This window comes from Leuciscus leuciscus, assembly GCF_965113295.1.
Source record: "Leuciscus leuciscus genome assembly, chromosome: 3".
NCBI classification, from domain to species: Eukaryota; Metazoa; Chordata; class Actinopteri; order Cypriniformes; family Leuciscidae; genus Leuciscus; species Leuciscus leuciscus.
This window is the reverse complement of record NC_138727.1, coordinates 28,105,989-28,128,518: the sequence shown is the minus strand read 5'-3', so window position 1 is coordinate 28,128,518 and position 22,530 is coordinate 28,105,989. Positions and strand designations below refer to the sequence as shown.

The following is a 22,530-nucleotide window of genomic DNA, read 5'->3' as shown; positions in this document are numbered from 1 at the left end:
TCTTCCCTCTGCGCACGTCACAGGCTCATACAGTGCAAGGTGGTTCATAGAGCCCACTGGTCGAAGACCAGGTTAGCACGCATTAACCCGTCTATTGACTCGGAGTGTGTCATTCTGGTCCAGGCACTTTAATTCACATGTTCTGGTCCTGCCCTGCCCTGTCTTCCTTTTGGAGACAAATTTTTGTCTCATTGTCAGCCATTACCTCGGCGGATATCCCACTCTGTCCACACTGTTAGACTTTTCTGTAATTTCTAAAGTTATTTACTTTAAATCCCCCAGTATTATACTGCTATTTCTCTTTACAGTAAATAACTGTGATTCCCATTGCATCATGGAAATTTTCTGTGACGTCTAACACCACATACAGAGACTTACTGTATTTTTTAAATTTGCTGTATACTACTGTATTTGACGTAACGGCCTCTCTGGCTGGCACCATTCCATCGTGCTTTTTACTTCCTAATTTTTGCCTTACACCAGAGGCTGTCTATACTGGACACATTGAAGCGACCGGACCTTTAATGCAAAATGCAAACCTGTTTGTCCCTTGTCAGAAATAGCGCGAGCGCTTGGACTCGGAGTACCGTAACGTTAGGTCAGAAATATTTCTGTGTCATGCGGCGCATCACTACACTGTCTGGGATTTGTCGTGTCGCGCCAGAGCATCCAGTGTAATATCAGTGGGGTCTGTCTTGGATCGCGCCGTTCGTGTCTGGCCCGGGGAAGAGACGGAATTCACTTCACCGAGAGAGAGATCAGCAAGCAAGGTAAAAAAAAACAAAAAAACATTCTGTGTGTGTTGACAGGATTGTTCCCAGTTTAACCTTACGTTAACCTAACGTTACTCGTCAACATGGCGGTAACGAACTTTACCACGGTAAACTGAGCTAACGTTTCATTTTACACACTGTGTTAGATTGAATTGTCGAGTTAAAATATGCCAACGAGCAACGCGTTTACATTAACAATAAATGTGAATAAACTAATGTGAAATTCTGTTTTGGTTGTAGATAATGTTGGCCTGCTACTGATGAGAACCTTAATAGTTTTAGCATTAGTTTGCAAACTACAACATATTATAGTTTTTAATATTTACTTCCATTTTTATATGTGCTTAAAGGCAACTGCAACAAAGCGCCAATTCGACTTCTAGATTCCAGAGGTAAGCCATTTGTGATATATTTTGAGATAAGTTTGCTGAAATGATTAGCAATATGTGAAAAGTGCTTTGGAGCCACTGGTGCAGACTAGGTAACTTACAATATCTTATAAAATCTCTATAAAATTGGCTAACTTTATATCAAATAAGTGACCTTTGCATCATGTCTAACTTTATATTTATTACACAGCAAATGAACCAATCAGAAGATGGACCATTGTCTTTGTTCAGTCTCACCAGATTAAATGTATCCAGGTAAGCACAGCAGTAAAACTGTCACTAATTCATTCATACCAAATCTAGCATTCTAAACAATTTAAGTTTATATTTTTGCATTATTTTGATATTTTATTAGGCAGAAGACTCTACCATTGCAGTCCCACCTGACCAGGAAGGTCCTAATATCAGCGCACAGGTGGGTTAACTACTGTAGGAAGGAGAACAATCATCACACAGTGATTTCTTGCATGTGTCTTACGGTGTATTTGTCTCAAACAGGGACCCCTTCACTGCAGACAAGCTGAAATGGGCTAAAATCATCGATTTTAGTCTTTCTTTCTATGGATCTCAGCATTTTTGGACAGAATTTAGGATTTGTAAGTATTAAAATTTAATCTGGCATAATTTAATTTAGTTCTTTTGTATGCTATTTATTGACAAAAGCTGTTTACAAATATATATTCTTAAATTTTTGTGAAAATAATAATAAAAATTAACAAAAAAGGAGGTTAAAAATAATGTGACACTAATATTGTCTCTCTCTCTCTCTCTCTCTCTCTCTCTCTCTCTCTCTCTCTCTCTCTCTCTCTCTCTCTCTCTCTCTCTCTGTGTGTGTGTGTTTTATATAGTGTTGGAACCGGGATCTCCTCTGAAGGACTGAGTACATTTGTGTTTGTGGATACGCATGCAGACCAGGGAACATTCTGATGTTGTCAGTCAAGTTCTGAACAGGAACCAATCTTTGGAGAAGTTCATTTATGACGTTTACTCCTATGCTGTAGAAAAGATGGAGGAGTAGACAGTCAGACATTAATAATAATAAGAAATGTTTCTTGAGTATCAAAGAGACTTCTTTCAAAAACATTAAGACACTTAAATACTTCTTTTGGCCACCAGTGTAAATGAATCCAACACATTTTTGGAAATAATGTGTCATGTATTGTGAAAAGAACTGTGTTTTGCCCTGTGTTTGACATTTCCTTTTTGACTGCTTAAAAATATATTTATATTCTGCAGTTTTATGAATGTAATGGTTGATATTTCATTATAATACTTGTAAGCTAAACAACCAATGACTCTACATTCATTTAGTCAAATGCTAATGTTTTGTTTATGATTTTATGTATGTTTTTAAAAATGTGTGCAGTGAAGGACAGCACATAATGTGTTAATTTAACATGTTTACACATGTTTGTGCTAACCTTTCTGACATATTTACTTTGTTAAAATCATTAACACAATGAATGAGTTAAAATGAACACAAAAAAAATTGTCCCTAAACTCACCCATACATGTGTAAAAATTTCACACATCATTTCCAGCATTGCCATGTTTATTTTGTGATATATATGAAATGTTTTAAATAAAAAAAAAATGGTATTTTGTGATAACTTTGTCTAATTGGTTTGTATGTCAGTAGTACTTATGTAGGATAAAAATAAAATTAATCATATATCAAAATTATTAAATCTAATTTATATTTAGTACAAATAAAAATAATTACAGTAGTGTACTGATTAGCTACATTTTTACAGTAATGCACTGTATTACACAATTACAGTACCATGTACTGTAAAACTGAAATACGGTTTGGTACTGTAACTCTTAATTACAGTAACTTACTGGCAACAGTGTTGCCAGTAAGATACTGTAAAAAACCCTTGAAAAGTCTAACAGTGCAGTCACAGCTTTATTTGGGGTTCTCCCGCCTGGCCATTCTTTGCCTTCTCACTTTTCAGACTGTGTAGCCTTTCTGACTCTGTTAGCTAGGCGTTTAATTCTATTAAATTGGAAAAGCCCTCACCCTCCATCTTACACTCGCTGGATAAGAGATGTTCTTTATTTTATGAAACTGGAGAAAATTAGGTACTCTCTTCACCGACCTAGCACCATTTTCGTCAAGCTTTGGCAACCCCTTTGTGAACATATCAAAACTCTCCAACTTGACCCTGCTCTTTGTGTGTGATCCCCTTATCTCCCCCCACATCTTTCACCAATCTAGATGTTGATACTAATTTTGTATTGCCTGGCCAATACACTGCTATGTTTACTGTTACTGTATGTGATTGTACTGTACTCTTTATTTAATTTATTTATTGTATTTTTTTTTTTTTTTTTGAGGGGAAAATAATCCTCAGTGCATCTTCTCTCTGTAATGGTTTGTGCATTTTCATCTTCCCCCCGATTCTGTAAATTTTGTATATGTGTATATATATTTTTATTTTATTTTTATTTATTATTATTTTATTTTTGTATTTTTATTTTTTGTTTGTTTGTTTTTTGTAATGTTTTAAAGTGTATAAATAAATCGTAAAAAAAAAAAAAGAAAAAAAAAAAGAAAGGTTTGAAAACATCCACAGTTTCAAACTCCTTCAGCCAAGACACAAGCCTTGCACTGGAAGACAACCAGTGGCATGACAACACCACAGTCCTTCGTAAGAAGCACAGAGACGTGATTCCCATGCTGATGACAGATACCACACCAACCACATGGAAAAGTCATGGAACCAGCCACGCTTCTCAAGAAACCCACCTCGGCACCACTCAGTTAAGCACAGCACTGAGTATGCCCAAGAACAAGACAGTTTACCCTCAAAAGACATGGAGCAACTAATGAGGCGACTGGAAGTGTTCCTAGAAAACAGGCTGGACACGGAAGACCACCGACTCATCTGATACACCTTCATAATGAAGATGACGACCACTCGTTCTACAACAACACAGAACAAAGTGGCCTCTCACAGTCAACCACTGAAATACACCCAGAGGTACCAGAAAATACCACTGGCTACCCATCACTCATAAAGAAACCACCAAACGAGCTCCAAACTCAAGAACCATATGTGTGCTACAGCAACATCAGTAAGCACAGAAGGTCAGAAAGTCTGTCACAACCAGAAGGCATCATCGGAGGAATGCAACAACGGAGACCAAGTTTTGCACCACAGCTTCACGCAGCCATGCCAAACTGCCTCCCAATGTCTGCCAGAGAACTTCCTGCCTTACTGGTTTGACCCCCAGCAGATCACAGAAGACCCCTTTTCCAAGGCAAAGAGGCAACAAGCTCATCAAAGCTAAGCCATCAAGCAAAGGGGGGAGCGAAACAGACTGAAACAGATCTGACCATACATACATGCATACATACATACACACATGCATGCTCTACTCAACACCCTGAACATACTCACTAAAATACAGAAGTTAACCACCTTTACCATGCAAAACATGCAACAAACATGTTTTCCCCCACAGGTAGAAACTAACTTCAGAAACAAGCTTAACAACTTAGCTACACTTACCATAGGAAACATGGTAACTAACTACCCATCCAACAAGTACACCTGAGAACACCTCTCATTACATCATGATCCCTGACACCTTAGCTGTGCAACAGTAGTTTTGTTTTGTTTTGCCTCTTCCTTCCTTCCTTTCCTTCTTTTATTAGGTAAAAGGCCTGTCCACCCCATAAGGGTCGCTCGATGGTGTTTTAGGCCCCCAATGGCTCCTTAGAGGCAGCTAACCCTACCCCCAACCTTAAACCTACCCATCCCCTCGCTGCCTGGAAGGCGCCGTTGGGGGCATAAAACACCAAGTGCCATAAGGGTCAAGGTCACAATAATAGGATTGACACACCACGCCTAATCTTTGTAAGTCACCTCAAAATGAATGTGAGCCAGAGAACTCCCTGCATCATTCGTATCACAAATTGAAAGGTAAATTGGTCTAAACCTAGAACAATTTAGAAGAGAATAAAACAAACAAATCAAATTTAGTCACAAAATTGATTAATCACCGTCCCAAAACAAATTAGGATAACGGTCCTAAAATTGAACTAAACTTTATTCAACGTGATTAACTATATTGAGAGAGTGAACCTGTTTATGTCTAGGTAATCTAATGCCCTGCACCAGAAAAGTGACCAGTCATGGAGGTGTTGTCTTGTTTGCTGTGTGTGTTTGCTTCCTCTACCCATTTCTCCAGCGTTCACCGATGTCTTCTACTCAACACATCGTTGATCGAAGGGGGGATATGTAGCGACAATGAGTATGAACCAAACACTGACTAATCTTCGTCCAGAATATTAATTCAAACTCTCTGCTTCTCGATGAACCAAGAGGAAGATTTGGTCAGGACTTCGTATCCTCATCAATCTTGTCACAGGATCCAGGCGCCAACCAGTCAGGCTATTTAAAAGAGCCCCCAGCACTAACACATAACTGGTCAAATGCTAGCTTTGTTGCCAAATTACTGATTGGTTAAGGGAAAGACGGAGACCAAGGTCTGACACAAGGGTCTTCACATCCCAGAGCCACAACTCACCCAGGCTCCAGAGAGTCTGTAACCAAAGACTTTTATTGGTTAACTGAAGAACTGGTCAACTTCGATAGTGTGCAAGACGGATCGATACCAGCAGATGTTGTTTTCCCCCACAACATTCCTGACCCCTTCCCCCTTAAGACCTCTGAACGAACAAACAGAGTCCGTTTCTCTCTAAACCAGAAAACTGAGATTTTTCCTACAGTATACATAAAACTCATTCAAGAACAATTTTCAATGGACTTACAATCAAACATCATGCAACTACATAACTCTATTTTGTGTCTGCAACTTATATGTGTGTTTAATATGCTTAGATACCATATAACTCATGTAATGTTATAACTGTTAGATGTTTGAATGAAAGTGTGTTGTGTCTCATATCAGTATGATCGTATGCTCTTGATTCAAAAGATGGCTTGATTGAAATCTGTGTAAAATGTTTCATATTCTTATAATACTGATCATGTCTAAACTGTGGCATCTGTTCTCTCTGTTAGTAAGGAAACCCCCCAGATAAGATAATTTACGATCAGAACTGAAAAGAACGCCACCTCCTAAAGTTAGCCAGTGTCTAATTGGCCAGAGCTCATCCTTGGAGGTTGGACAACTTTGAGTTTAAAATCTTAGACCCAAAACAAAGTTCTCTCTCTCTCTCGGCTCTCTAACTCTGCTCGTTCAAAATGTTCTGATAGAGAAGAGCTCTGCTCTCTCTGCTCTCTGCTCTCTGCACTCTGCTCTCTATCTCTGGGTTCACCCCCAAGAAACGCTCTGCTACCACTCTCAAGAGAGATGGGCAGAAAAAGGATGAAGATCTCAATCAGATGAGTAACCATGTAAACGCGGAGACAAAGAACCCAAATTAAGATCAGAAGAACGGGTTGTAACAACAATGGCATCTGCTTTTCGCATTAAGTGGATCATGTGATGGCAGAACACATCGTCTTTGTCCTTGCTGGTTAATAATTGCCCCACGAGGACCAATGTACCAGCGCCCATGTGACTGGTATCCCCCAACTTTACAGCCTCATGGCATTCCGCACACACACACAAACACCCTTTTGTGTATAACTGAGAATAAGAGAAATATCTGTTATTTTCCTTTATAATGTGTGTACCTTCCTATATGCACGTGTGATAGAGATTTGGTTTGCTAGAGTATAGTTTTGAATTCTAAACGTTCATTGAAGGGAATTCCTCAGTCGTGTCTTGTTGTAACCCTACCTCAGACCATAAAACTTTACGACCCAGGAAAGCAGGCATTCCAGCCTTACACACACACACACTCTGGACTTTGAAACAGATATTCCCCCACATAACAAGCCACTGAATGTTGATATGTATTCCTATGTTTCTCAAAGTGTCGTCACTTGCCATAACGGAAACACTGACAACTTTATTGTGTGTTTAATCAAACTTTATTTGTGTGTAATTATGCATATAAGTGTAACGTTATGTTTCCCCAATCTTTACCTGTCATAATTGATATCTCTGTAATCCTCTCCATCTCACGGAGACGAATCTTGACTGCAAAGTACAATAATATGCATTTGTTCCAGGAAATATCATATTTCTAAGTATGAATCCTTTCCCTCATAAGACATATGGTAAAAGGGGGCGTGTTTTTCTTCACACAAAGAAGACTTCTTCCCGCTACAAATCAGAAGTTTTGATTCGCTCTGTCCCCAAAACAGGGCGTAAACCGATGTCTGATAAAACGGCAGAAGCCCCCTCATATCGCTCTCTTCCTCCGCTCTTATCGCTTCCAACTCAACTTCCTCTCTTCGGACCTTCTTCTCCCCGGCGCAGCGCTTCTCCAAGGAACATCTGAAGGAGGCCCTGGCCTTCTTCATCGAACGAACCCATGTTCGAGTCGTAACAGCCGGTCTTTGCAACTAAGATTTCCAGCCTCTCCCATCCCGGGAGACGAATCTGAACTTTTCCGGTAACGTTAAATTCAAGTGAGCCTTTACATCGTTTTTCGAAACGACCCCGAAGAAGAAGCTAGACGCAAACCAGCCGGACACGCGCATGCGCGCGCCCCCTTTTCAGCATCACACTGAAAGAGTACCATATCTCGCAAGTATCTTTCTCTCTAACAGCTGATTCCTGGTGTTTAGCTTGTAGGTCTGCGAATTAAGTTACCCTCTATCTCTTAACTCTTTATTTCTTTCTTTCTTTCTTTCTTTCATGTCATTCATTCCGATCACGTCATGCTATGTTTTATGTTTTTGTTCGGTTAAATGTTTGTCTGTTTTATCGTTTGCATTTTACGTACGTTTATATTTGTAGCTTATAATCTCTAGCGTGTGCCATTTTATTAATAAACCCATTTATACTTTTAACTGTCTCTGTGTTTGAAAACCCACTTTTTATAAAGTCAATGAAACAAAAGATCTATAAAGCTACAGGCTCTATATTATAAAACTACTTTGAATAGTTTTAAATTATAAACCCAAAGAGGTTTTGTCTTCGTGGCCAGAAGATAAACTTTCTTGGAGTTTTGTAAACAGGAATACTTCTTCTTAACTGTAATGATCAGACAGTACAGAACGAGGCATTTCCTATAATTGATAAAGTAAATGCATATGCGATTTATGAATTATGACCATGCGTTATAAATATTAATATTGCCAAAATTCCCTATATTCTTGAGCTAATTCGCATTAACCCAGAGGCATTTACGTTTACAGGGTTCAACAGCTTTATTCAAGCCATCTTACTACTCTCGTCTAAGTTGTCTTTTCTTTTCTAAGTTTTCCTTTATTTTCCGTTGTGAGTCTCGGTTCTAAGTTAAGTTTTGCGACAAGATTTCGAGCCACGTTTCTTCTGCAAAACCAGCTTCAAACAAAGACTTTCATTCCGCCAGCACACCACGTGACTGGCCGCCCCAGACACAGGCACAAGGACACCAGCCAATGAACGGACCGGGAAAACCCCTTTCACGCAACAAAAGGGAATCCCCAAAAGCAAAGACAAGCAAGTATCTCCAGACTAAGAGCTGAACTGGTGTAGGGATATAAATTGAATAACCTGTCTAAGAAACGATAGAAGGGTTAAATTAATGATGGATGGTTCGTTCCAGGTCATGTCTTATAAGTGCATAAACTTGGGATTTCATCATCTCACTCTTAAACTCACTCTTAAAACTTAATCTTTCCTTACTCTTTTCCTTCTGCAACTCGTATGAATGTGTGTGTGTGTGTTTGTGTTAGATATTAGTTTTATGTGTTAGTATATAATCAATAAAGTATTGTTTGTATTTGAACAAAGAGATTACTTGTTATCTGCTTATACATTTTATTGTCTTGAACTTCGATCTAAGTTACCGATGCTTTTACCCGTGATTATTTCTTAATTTATTGTTAGCTGGGGATTAATTCTTTCTTGGCCAGGAAGATATTATATTTCCTAGAGTTAATAACTGTTTATGCTTTCTGTTCATGGGATGAACTGATAGACTAATCATACAATTGATTCTGCTACAGTAAATTCTGAAAATAATTAAAAATAATTAAAATATTAATTATTGATCATAATCCGTTATGAATAATAATTAATTAGATTTATACGTGGGCGTATAAACGCTGCATGTAATATGCCTTGATCCCATATAATTCATGTAATTGTTATAATTATTATAGGTGTGTGAATGAAAGTGTGTACTGTTTCATATCAATGCTATCTTACGAACACCACTAGTAAGTTGGCTGGAATGAAATCTGTGTAATATGTTTTGATCTTCTTTTAATTAGAAATCATGTCTAAACTGTGGCCTCTGTTCTCTCTGCTTAAGAGCGAGAGAACCGACAGCCCCCCAGATAAGATAATTTATGATCAGAACTGAAAAGAATGCCACCTCCTAAATTTAGCCAGTGTCTAATTGGCCAGAACTCATCCTGGAGGTTGGACAGACTTTGAGTTTAAAATCTTAGACCCAAAAACAAGGTCGCTCTCTCGGTGCTCTCTCTATCTCTGTGCTCTCGCTCTCTGGGTTCACCCTCAAGAAACGCTCTGCTATCACTCTCAAGAGAGATGGGCAGAAAAAAGATGAAGATCTCAATCAGACCAGTAACCATGTAAACGCAGAGACAAAGAACCCAAATTAAGATCAGAAGAACGGGTTCAACAGCTTTATTCAAGCCATCTTACTACTCTCGTCTAAGTTGTCTTTTCTTTTCTAAGTTTTCCGTTATGTTCCGTTGTGAGTCTCGCTGCCAAGTTAAGTTTTGCGGCAAAGTTTCATTCCCGATTCGACGGCAAAACCAGCTTCAGACAAAGACTTTCATCCGCCAGCACACCACGTGACTGGCCGCCCCAGACATCAGGCACAAGGACACCAGCCAACGAACGGACCAGGAAAACCCCTTTCACGCAACAAAAGGGAATCCCCAAAAGCAAAGACAAGCAAGTACCTCCAGACTAAAAGCTGAACTGGTGTATTGATATAAATTGAATAACCTGTCTAAGAAACGATAGAAGGGTTAAATTAATGATTGATGGTTCGTTCCATGTCATGTCTTATAGTGCATATAGAAACTTGGGATTTCATCATCTCACTCTTAAACTCACTCTTAAAACTTAATATTTCCTTACTCGTTTTCCTTCTGCAACTCGTATGAATGTGTGTGTGTGTGTTGGTGTTAGATATTAGTTTTATGTGTTAGTATATAATCAATAAAGTATTGTTTGTATTTGAACAAAGAGATTACTTGTGTTATCTGCTTACAAATTTATTGTCTTGAACTTCGATCTAAGTACCTATGCTTACCCTGGATTTAGTTCTTAATTTACTGTTAGGGAGCGGAATTCTTCTTTCTTGGCCAGGAAGATATTATATTTCCTAGAGTTAATAACTGTTTATGCTTTATGTTCATTGGATGAACTGATAGACTAATCATACTATTGATTCTGCTACAGTAAATTCTGAAAATAATTAAATTATTAATTATTGATCATAATTCGTTATGAATAATAATTAATTAGATTTATACGTGGGCGTATAAACGCTACAGCTATATCCTTAACACCAAGCATATCTGCTGACTCTGTTGATTTTCTCATTGATTCTTTTAACTCAAAAGTTAAAAGTGTAATTGATGATATTGCTCCTGTGAAAGTCAGGAAGAAGAGTGGCAGACAAAAAGCACTTTGGAGAAACTCAACAGCAGTGCAAAATATGAAAAGACAATGCAGAAAAGCAGAGTGCATGTGGCGGAAGACAAAACTTGTAGTCCATTATAACATCTACAAAGACAGCCTTCATGCTTTCAATATGGAACTAGGCAAACCTAGACAGACTTTCTTCTCGAATATTATAAACTGCAATTTAAACAACACACGCACTCTTTTTGCTACTGTAGAGAGACTGACAAACCCCCCAAGCCAAATTCCCCGTGAAATGCTCTCAGACAACAAGTGCAGTGAGTTTGCTTCTTTCTTCTCTGAGAAAATCAATAATATCAGAAAGGTGATCAGAACATCCTTGAGTTGCGCTGGGGTCAGATAGATCAGACCACCTGAGAAAGTAGTTACTATGTCTGATTTCAAAGAAATTGATGGCAAAAGTTTGGAAGAAACCATAAAACATCAACCTGCGCTCTTGACACACTTCCCACATCTTTTTTTCAAAAGTGTGTTAAACAGTTTAGAAGCAGATCTTCTAGAAGTGGTAAATGCCTCACTTCTCTCTGGGAGTTTTCCAAACTCCCTGAAAACTGCAGTTGTCAAGCCCCTCCTGAAAAAGAGCAATCTGGATATTAAGCAACTATAGAACAATCTCAAATCTTCCTTTCATAGGCAAGATCATTGAAAAAGTTGCCTTCAATCAGCTGAACAAATTATTGAACTTGAATGGATCCTTTGACAATTTTCAATCTGGTTTCCGACCGCACCACAGCACAGAGACAGCACTCATAAAGATAATAAACGATATTCGCTTAAAAACTGATTCAGGCAAATGATCAGTGCTGGTACTACTCAACCTCAGTGCTGCATTTGATACTGTCGATCACAACATACTTCTTGACAGGCTGGAAAACTGGGTGGGGCTTTCTGGGATAGTCCTAAAATGGTTCAGGTCATACTTAGATGGGAGAGGTTATTATGAGAGTATAGGAGACCATAAGTCTGAGTGGACATCCATGACATGCGGAATCCCTCAAGGCTCGATTCTTGCGCCACTCCTGTTCAACCTGTATATGCTCCCAATGAGCCAAATAATGAGAAAGAACCAAATTGCTTACCACAGCTATGCAGACGACACACAGCACTACTTAGCCCTATCGCCTAACGATTACAGCCCCATTGACTCCCTGTGCAAATGCATTGATGAAATCAACAGTTGGATGTGCCAAAACTTTCTTCAGTTAAACAAAGACAAAACGGAAGTCATTGCGTTTTGAAACAAAGATGAAGTTCTCAAGGTGAACGCATACCTTCACTCTAGGGGTCAAACAACTAAACATCAAGCCAGGAATCTTGGTGTGACACTAGAGTCAGACCTTAGTTTCAGTAGTCATGTCAAAGCAATAACTAAATCAGCATACTTTCATCTGAAAAATGTTGCAAGAATAAGATGCTTTGTTTCCAGACAAGACTTAGAGAAACTTGTGCATGCTTTCATCACCAGCAGGGTGGATTATTGTAATGGACTCCTCACTGGCCTTCCCAAAAAGACCATAAGACATTTGCAGCTCATACAGAACGCTGCTGCCAGGATTCTGAGCAGAACCAGAAAATATGAACATATCACACCAGTCCTCAGGTCTTTACACTGGCTCCCAGTTAGATTTAGGATTGATTTCAAAGTATCATTACTGGTATATAAATCACTCAATGGCCTAGGACCTCAATACATTGCAGATATGCTCACTGAATATAAACCCAACAGATCACTCAGATCATTAGGATCATATCAGCTAGAAATACCAAGGGTTCACTCTAAGCATGGCGAGTCGGCTTTTAGCTATTATGCCAGCCGCAGCTGGAACCAGCTTCCAGAAGAGATCAGATGTGCTCCTACAGTAGTTACATTCAAATCCAGACTCAAAACACTTCTGTTTAGCTATGCATTTACTGAATGAGCACTGTTCCGCTGTTCGTCCGACTGTTTGTACTGTACTGTATTTTATTAAATTTTTCTAAACTGTTTTAATTATTCTTATTTATTTTTATTATTTTAATAACTTCTATGTAAAGCACTTTGAATTGCCATTGTGTATGAAATGTGCTATATAAATAAACTTGCCTTGCCTTGCCTTACCTGATATAAAATATGTATCTTTCTCTGTCTGAATTTACTTGTGCAGAGACAACTGTCACAGAAAGAGTTAATTAATTATTCATAAATTGTTTGGATAGTGACAGTATGAACAAGAAAAGTGACACTGTGTTGAGTGCAGTGCTTATGTTGGAGGGAGTGTAATAAAGTAAACTGCAACAGAATAGTCTGGAAGGAAGGATTACAATATATTTTTATTGAGAAACAGAATTATTTCAAGTGTGTTGGGGTTTAGACGATTTCTCTTATCTTAATATTATCTAATTAATATGACAAGACTATAATATAGCTACTATAATTAATAATAACAATATACTATAACTATTCTAACCTGATGATGCTATAATATACAGCCCTATCACATATATGACACAATAACGACAATGACAATGATAGTTATCTAACTCTCTGACTCTCTGACACTACTACAACTGCTTCTTCTACTCCTGACAACACCCACAAGGTGGCACGAGTTTCGAACCCCCTTTTTCCGGAAGCGACACTCAGACCGAACCGATGGCGTATCCACACAAACCGAGGCCTCGTTTGTCATTAGTCACGTGATAGTCACGTGATTTTCACGTTAACAACACAAGCCTCGAATCGCGGCTTCATCTGGCATGCCCATTTTTTCTCGACACAAGCTCCGACGCCTTGGTTCAAATGTCACATCACTAATTAGGGCCCAAGCCCTGAAAGGGCGAAGGTCCTATTGTTTTCGGTAGGATTATTTATTATTAGGGCCCAAGCCCTGAAAGGGCGAAGGCCCTATTGTTTTCGGTAGGATTATTAGGGCCCAAGCCCTGAAAGGGCGAAGGCCCTATTGTTTCCGGTAGGATTATTATTATTATTATTTTTCTTACGACTATTCAGGCACTTTTGGGGCCCTTAACATGCTCAAAAACTCTTGAAACTTTGCACACGAGTCAGAACCCGCGGCCATCAGGGCCGGGCTGAAGCTGGTACCCGGGCGTGGCAGGGGGGCTCGACAGCGCCCCCTTGAACGGGGTCCGAAAACTTGGTCCATATATCAAACACGCTTGCATAAATTAGTATGAAACTCGGTACACATATAGATCTTATCGGGCCAAACAATATTCGTGCTTTAAGTTTTACGCCAGCCCAACAGGAAGTCGGCTATTATGCGTTGTTTGAAAAACGTACGCTCTGGAATTTAAAATACTCCTCCTAGGAAATTCATCCATTCGCCTCCAAACTCGGTCAGCATAAAGTCAAGACATTGAGGATGCTAAATTGCGGACGGATTTTTGATATCTCGAACGGTTTGGCCGTGGCGAGGAAACGAATTTATGGCGAGAAAAGAGAAACAGGAAGTGCTTTATAACTTCTGCATACATTAACTGATCTTGATGAAACTTCAGCAGTGTGTTCGTTGTAAGAGGCCGATCACATGGATGTGACTATTGTGAGTCAAAGTTATAGCGCCACCAACTGGCAACAGGAAGTGTGTCACTTTCAAAATGCTTTTAACCCTCTGGAGTCTGAGCGTTTTTTGGGGCCCTGGGGGTGTTCTGACATGCTCTGACATTTGTGCTTTTTTCAGTTGCTTATAAACATATTAATGGCAAAGGTGTAAATTCACTCTATATAGCACAAACAGGACTACAATAATATGTGAGCCACATGTATGTACATGTTTTCATTTTTGAGAGAATAATGTTTATGCGTGGTTATCGAAAAAACTAAAAATTAAAATTTTTGATATAAGGCCACAAAACACATACTAAATATGTGGCAATAAGACTTTTGACTTATGGATGTCGTCGCCTATAGTTTTTTCTTCAAAATTATGTGAAAATAGTCTTGCTTTATCGTTCACATAAAACCATACATTGATTTAAATTGATGTAAAACAGGTTTTGCTTGGAAAGCCAATATGCGAGGGGGCGTGAACGAGGAGTGGTTTACACCTTAGAATACACCCACTCTGCATAATTAGCCATTCACTCAGGTGTGACACTGACTGAGCCACAATGCAAAGACAAAAGATATATTTAGAAGAAGACTTATATTGACCATTTAAGATTTTGCTTACATCTATCTTGTAAATATGTTTTGCTATTTTATTAAAACGGTTACAATTACAACAATAATTACAATTTCAACAATATTTCAAGTGTACTCTTTCTTTGTAAAAAAAAAAATGATTATAGGCCCTACATTTTATCTATGTATTCATTAGTGTGAATATAACCAACATTGGAACAGCTAACATCTTAGTTGATGACTTTATTTTTGACAAAAATAGTATTTTATATATAGAAATGGCTAAACAAAAGCTTATTTGATGTGGCAGTATATTCTACAGTAAAAACTGTACCCAAATCTGGTCAACAAAATGTTGTCTTTCATATTTCGTCTGACTGTAACGTTGTTTTCATGAAATATTAGGGCATATTGTTAATTTGCAGTTTAATACGTTGCTTATACAAATAGCCTACATTTTATTTCAACATTCAGTCGATGTTTACTTATCTCAGTATAGCAATACAGTTTGCTAAAACATCATCATTCATTCACACACGAGATTTAAATTTAAACTGTCTTTGCCAGCTGTGGTAAACAGCGCGCATTCATGCCGTTTATTCATTCATAAACAGAAACCCACGTGAAGAAATTCACGTGAGAAGGAAAAAACTTACTTGTATTCCTCAGCTCGCTCCTCGATATACCCGCACTTCTGAGGGACATTTTCCATTAGTATTATTCCTCACAGCGCTGCAAGACGGTGTAAACAATGATCTAAATAAACTTGTGTGTTTTCTCGAGCTGATGGGGGCGTTCACAGGATTGCCTCAGCCATTTGCGTTTGAATAGCGCGCGCTCTCCGTGGGCGGGGCCGATTATAACGTAATGAGATGAGATGAGCTCGACTGGAATCGCTCTCTTTTAATACAGATTTCACAAGATGAGAATAATTGTTTTTTTATATAAATTACTTCATTTAAAAGAAGAGAATTCAAGCTTCATGCCTGTTTGTCTGTATGTCTGTTTGACTGAGTATTCGCTGAGTTATTGTTAATTTTCGGACGCGTTTCAGAATGGACTTCACTGGCAGAGAGAAGGCAGAACTCGCTTCGTGTTTATTTTTCTTTATTTGGCAAAAAGCACAACACTTTGTTTTTATTGTGAGTATACACAAAAATAATACACATTTAACAGAATCGATTGATGTATGAAACTCCTATGGAAAATCAAAGTCAACAGAGTATTTATGAGTTTCTTTTACACTAATAAAAAAAAGCGAGCTGGTATCGCCGGCGATACCGTAGACCTCAGGGGGTTAAATCACCCTCTTATTTTTACCCGATTTGCTTAAAACTTTATGTGTTTAATGTAGACACACGGCAGATGTAGACCTGTGAAAGGATTATTGATATCTTAGATACTGTTGCCGTGGCAACGCATCAAACTTTAATATTCTTTTCGGATGCTTTTGAGACTCTTCACATGCTTGAAAATGCATGAAACTCGACAGACACATCACATTTATTATCCAGTAGACATGTGCAAAGTTTCAGAAACGGGCGTGGTGGAATGGCTCAGTAGCGCCACCTTTAGTCAAAAATGGGGGCTTAGTTTTTCCTAGAATCACAAAATTTGGTACGTATATTGTTCTCATCAAGCCGGACAACTTTCTAATTTACAGTCATTAGCTCAGACCAGCAGGAAGTCAGATATTTTGGTTTGAATGTGGACTTTCTGGAGAATTTTCTCTCTCTCTCTGTGTGTCTGTGTGTGTGTGGGGGGGGGTTGTCTATTCCACTTAATCTTTGTTTTTCAAGGTTTCATGGGCTTTTGGGGCCCTTAACGTGCTCAAAAACTCTTGAAACTTTTCACACAGGTCAGAACCCACGGTCATCAGGGCCGGGCTGAAGCTGGTACCCGGGCGTGGCAGGGGGGCTCAACAGCGCCCCCTTGAACACGGTCTGAAAACTTGGTCCATATATCAAACACGCTTGCATGAATTAATATGAAACTCGGTACACATATAGATCTCTTCGGGCCGAACAACTTCCGCACTCTAAGTTATTAGCTCCGCCCAACAGGAAGTCGGCTATTATGGGTTGTTTGGAAAACGCATGCAGTGGAATTTGATGTATTCATCCTAGAGAATTCATCCAATCGCCTCCAAACTCGGTCAGCATGAAGTCAAGACATTGAGGATGCTAAATTGCGGACGGATTTTTGATATTTCGAACGGTTTGGCCGTGGCGAGGAAACGAATTTATGGCGAGAAAAGAGAAATACAAAGTGTTATAACTTCTGCACACATTAACTGATCTTGATGAAACCTCAGCAGTGTGTTCGTAGTAAGAGGCCGATCAGATGAATGTAACTATTGTGAGTCAAAGTTATAGCGCCACCAACTGGTAGCAGGAAGTGTGTCACTTTCAAAATGTTTTTGACAAAAGTGGGGGGGTTAGTTTTACCCACAATTACAAAAATAAGTACGTATATTGGTCTCATCGAGCAGGACAACTTTCTAATTTGCAGCCATTAGCTCTGACCAATAGGAAGTCAGATATTTTGGTTTGAATGTGGATTTATTTGCAAATTCAGCCTCTGCATTTTTACCCTCTCCTGCTAAGTGGTTTATTTTATTCACACCAAACTTTTTCAACATGATGAAAATACATTAAAGATTCTAAATTGTGAACGGATATTGAATATCTCAAACGGTTTTGATATGGCGAGGGATTAAAGTAATGTCAAAAAAGGAATCAGAAAACATCTCATATCTTCTACAAATGTAATTATACACCATTTATTTTTATATAAAATTATACAAATATCAGAACTAAAACGAAACAGAACTAGTTTTGGGTTTATTCAGTTTTTTCAATTCAAGAATTATGTGCAAGTTTAAAATCAGCCAGAATGCGCTATTTAGTAAAAAAAAAAAAGTCATACATAGGGCTATACTGCCCTCTTGTGTTCAAAATCAGGTAGGCCCATTGTATATTGTATTGATATATAAATATAATAGCGATGTGACTGAGAATTTTTTCCCACTGGTTAATCGATGTGTGACACCGCAGCGGGGGCTTTTAAATCGCTAACTTAAAGGGATACTCCATTTTAAATTGAAAATTCTGTCATCATATACTCACCCTCATGTTGTTTCAATCCTTTATTAATTTCTTTCTTCTGCTGAACAGAAAGGAAGATATTTAGAAGAATGTCAGTAACCAGACAGTTTCTGGTCTCATTGACTTCCATAGTATAATTTTTTTTCCTACTATGGAAGTCAATGGGATCAGAAACTGTCTGGTTACTGACATTCTCCTAAATATCTTCCTTTCTGTTCAGCAGAAGAAAGAAATTCATAAAGGATTAAAACAACATGAGGGTGAGAATATGATGACAGAATTTTCATTTTAAAGTGGAGTATCCCTTTAAAAGCGAAAGTGAAATACGGAAGTCCAGTAGGAATGAACTAAAAAACATTCACTCTGTTCTGCTCGTTCCTCGCTGTAGACGCGTTATTGCCCATGCAGCCGTGAGCATTTTAGTTTCATTTAAAAAATAGCGCCATTTCGGGGGTGGGATTGCTTGAATGTTTTTTTACAAAAGCACAATGTTGTGTTTTATTGCGAGTGTACATAAATATAAGTAAACACATTGCAGTTTAAATGATGTCCTGTATGAACAAACCGACGGAGTAGCCTATGTTTTTATGTTTCCACTGTTCGATCGCGTCCACGCCTCACACACACACACTGTGCATTCCAGCATTGCAATCTTGACATCGTAGCTGGTTCATTACAGCCGTAATAAAATATAATAATAAATATAAATAGTCAACCTATTTGCAGCAAATGATAGTAGATTTTAGATCAATATATTTGTTTTCCTTACAATTTTAATTAACACTAACTTTATTCTCATCTGAATTATAAATAATTTATTTCTGTATAAAATAATATTACCATTAAAAAATACATTTGATTGTCTTTTTTAATCAATGGAGAATGTGTGACTTAAAAATAAACAGATTAGTGCTCGGTTTGAGGACAAGAAATGAAAACCAATGCAATATGATGAATGTCCAAAAACGTTCGCTCTTCTCTGCCCGTTCCTCGCCTCGCCATATATATATATATATATATATATATATATATTTATTTTTTGTTACATATATATAATGGATCTATATATATATTTTTTTTGTTACATTTATATATATATATATATATATATAAATATAGCTGTGAGCAGCGATGGAGGGCCCAAGGCGGTGACACCGCCACCCCGGTGGCTTTAGTGTAACTAAAAGCACCAGGGTGGCGGTGCCACCGGCTTGGGCCCGCAATCGCTGCTCGCAGCTATATTTATTATTATTTTTCTTACGACTATTCAGGCACTTTTGGGGCCCTTAACATGCTCAAAAACTCTTGAAACTTTGCACACGAGTCAGAATCCGCGGCCATCAGGGCCGGGCTGAAGCTGGTACCCGGGCGTGGCAGGGGGGCTCGACAGCGCCCCCTTGAACGGGGTCCGAAAACTTGGTCCATATATCAAACACGCTTGCATGAATTAGTATGAAACTCGGTACACATTTAGATCTTATCGGGCCAAACAATATTCGTGCTTTAAGTTTTACGCCAGCCCAACAGGAAGTCGGCTATTATGCGTTGTTTGAAAAACGTACGCTCTGGAATTTAAAATACTCCTCCTAGGAAATTCATCCATTCGCCTCCAAACTCGGTCAGCATAAAGTCAAGACATTGAGGATGCTAAATTGCGGACAGATTTTTGATATCTCGAACGGTTTGGCCGTGGCGAGGAAACGAATTTATGGCGAGAAAAGAGAAACAGGAAGTGCTTTATAACTTCTGCATACATTAACTGATCTTGATGAAACTTCAGCAGTGTGTTCGTTGTAAGAGGCCGATCACATGGATGTGACTATTGTGAGTCAAAGTTATAGCGCCACCAACTGGCAACAGGAAGTGTGTCACTTTCAAAATGCTTTGAAATCACCCTCTTATTTTTACCCGATTTGCTTAAAACTTTATGTGTATAATGTAGACACACGGCAGATGTAGACCTGTGAAAGGATTATTGATATCTTAGATACTGTTGCCGTGGCAATGCATCAAACTTTAATATTCTTTTCGGATGCTTTTGAGACTCTTCACATGCTTGAAAATGTATGAAACTCGACAGACACATCACATTTATTATCCAGTAGACATGTGCAAAGTTTCAGAAATGGGCGTGGTGGAATGGCTCAGTAGCGCCACCTTTAGTCAAAAATGGGGGCTTAGTTTTTCCTAGAATCACAAAACTTGGTACGTATATTGTTCTCATCAAGCCGGACAACTTTCTAATTTACAGTCATTAGCTCAGACCAGCAGGAAGTCTTATATTTTGGTTTGAATGTGGACTTTCTGGAGAATTTTCTCTCTCTCTCTGTGTGTGTGTGTGTGTGTGTGTGTGGGGGGGGGGGGGGGGGGGTTGTCTATTCCACTTAATCTTTGTTTTTCAAGGGTTCAGGGGCTTTTGGGGCCCTTAACGTGCTCAAAAACTCTTGAAACTTTTCACACAGGTCAGAACCCACGGTCATCAGGGCCGGGCTGAAGCTGGTACCCGGGCGTGGCAGGGGGGCTCAACAGCGCCCTCTTGAACACGGTCTGAAAACTTGGTCCATATATCAAACACGCTTGCATGAATTAATATGAAACTCGGTACACATATAGATCTCTTTGGGCCGAACAACTTCCGCACTCTAAGTTATTAGCTCCGCCCAACAGGAAGTCGGCTATTATGGGTTGTTTGGAAAACGCATGCCGTGGAATTTGATGTATTCATCCTAGAGAATTCATCCAATCGCCTCCAAACTCGGTCAGCATGAAGTCAAGACATTGAGGATGCTAAATTGCGGACGGATTTTTGATATTTCGAACGGTTTGGCCGTGGCGAGGAAACGAATTTATGGCGAGAAAAGAGAAATACAAAGTGTTATAACTTCTGCACACATTAACTGATCTTGATGAAACCTCAGCAGTGTGTTCGTAGTAAGAGGCCGATCAGATGAATGTAACTATTGTGAGTCAAAGTTATAGCGCCACCAACTGGTAGCAGGAAGTGTGTCACTTTCAAAATGTTTTTGACAAAAGTGGGGGGGTTAGTTTTACCCACAATTACAAAAATAAGTACGTATATTGGTCTCATCGAGCAGGACAACTTTCTAATTTGCAGCCATTAGCTCTGACCAATAGGAAGTCAGATATTTTGGTTTGAATGTGGATTTATTTGCAAATTCAGCCTCTGCATTTTTACCCTCTCCTGCTAAGTGGTTTATTTTATTCACACCAAACTTTTTCAACATGATGAAAATACATTAAAGATTCTAAATTGTGAACGGATATTGAATATCTCAAACGGTTTTGATATGGCGAGGGATTAAAGTAATGTCAAAAAAGGAATCAGAAAACATCTCATATCTTCTACAAATGTAATTATACACCATTTATTTTTATATAAAATTATATAAATATTAGAACTAAACCCATTTTATTCTGTTTTTGCAATTCAAGAAGTATATAAAAAGTTAAAAACAGGCTATTTAGTGCTATTTGGTTCAACAAAAAAGCAAATATAGGGCTATACTGCCCTCTTGTGTCCAAAAGGATATAAATATAGTACATAAAACTTTTTACTAAGTAGGCCTATATTGTATTTAAATATAAATGTATGAGGTATATGACTGTGAGGATATTTTCCCAATGGTTAATCGACGTGTGACACGAGCGGGTGCTTTTAAATCGCTAATATAAAAGTGAAAGTAAAATTCGGACGTCCGCACGGACATTGATAATGGTGCACACACGTTGGAAAGAATGATACTTTTAAACATAACACTAAACCGCCATTAGGTGTCGCCAGGCGACCGTCTTAATGAGCGAGTCATTGATTCATTCATTCAAACGATTCGTTCGAATGACTGAGTCATTCATGATTGAGACAGATGTTCATGGATTGATCATTGAATCTTTGAGTCAACCGATTCGTTCTAAATGCTGAATCATTCAGTAATGAGAAAACAAGTTGCTGTGAGATGCGCGACGGTTCTGCTGTGATCTTTGTTTAACTATTTTTGCTGCTGAAACAGAACAAAAACAGTCAATATTGCATCTAAAATGTAAGTGACTTAATTATAACTGTTTATTAACCTGTTGTATGAAATCAATGTCACAGATTCAATCGTGATTGTATTCAGGAAACAGTAGCCTACTCGTCAAGTGAGGTTGCTTAACTCTATCATAGGTTATAAAATATATAAAAACTCCATATTTGTAATTTTTATAGTCAGTATGTTGTTAACTGGGTTTCTTTTTTGTGTGCTGCGCTCATTTGTTTACGTTTCTCCTGGAGAAGCTGCACGAGCCTCAGCAGCGCAACCTTGTTACCATTGATCAGTAATACATTTATTATCAACTGTTGATTGCAACTTAAAATGAATGTAATAAAATTTGAATAATCTCTCGTTTTTTTGTGATTCCCAAGTTATTTTTTGTCA

General features: G+C 38.5%; 1 long non-coding RNA gene across 1 annotated transcript; it reads left to right on the top strand.

The window, feature by feature from the left end:
• The first annotated feature begins 730 nt into the window (after nt 1-730).
• LOC309495316 lies at nt 731-2,116 on the top strand. Its single transcript, XR_014204616.1, has 4 exons — nt 731-1,417; nt 1,518-1,577; nt 1,661-1,758; nt 2,011-2,116. It is a non-coding gene; the product is annotated as an uncharacterized lncRNA (long non-coding RNA).
• The last annotated feature ends 20,414 nt before the right edge of the window (nt 2,117-22,530 follow it).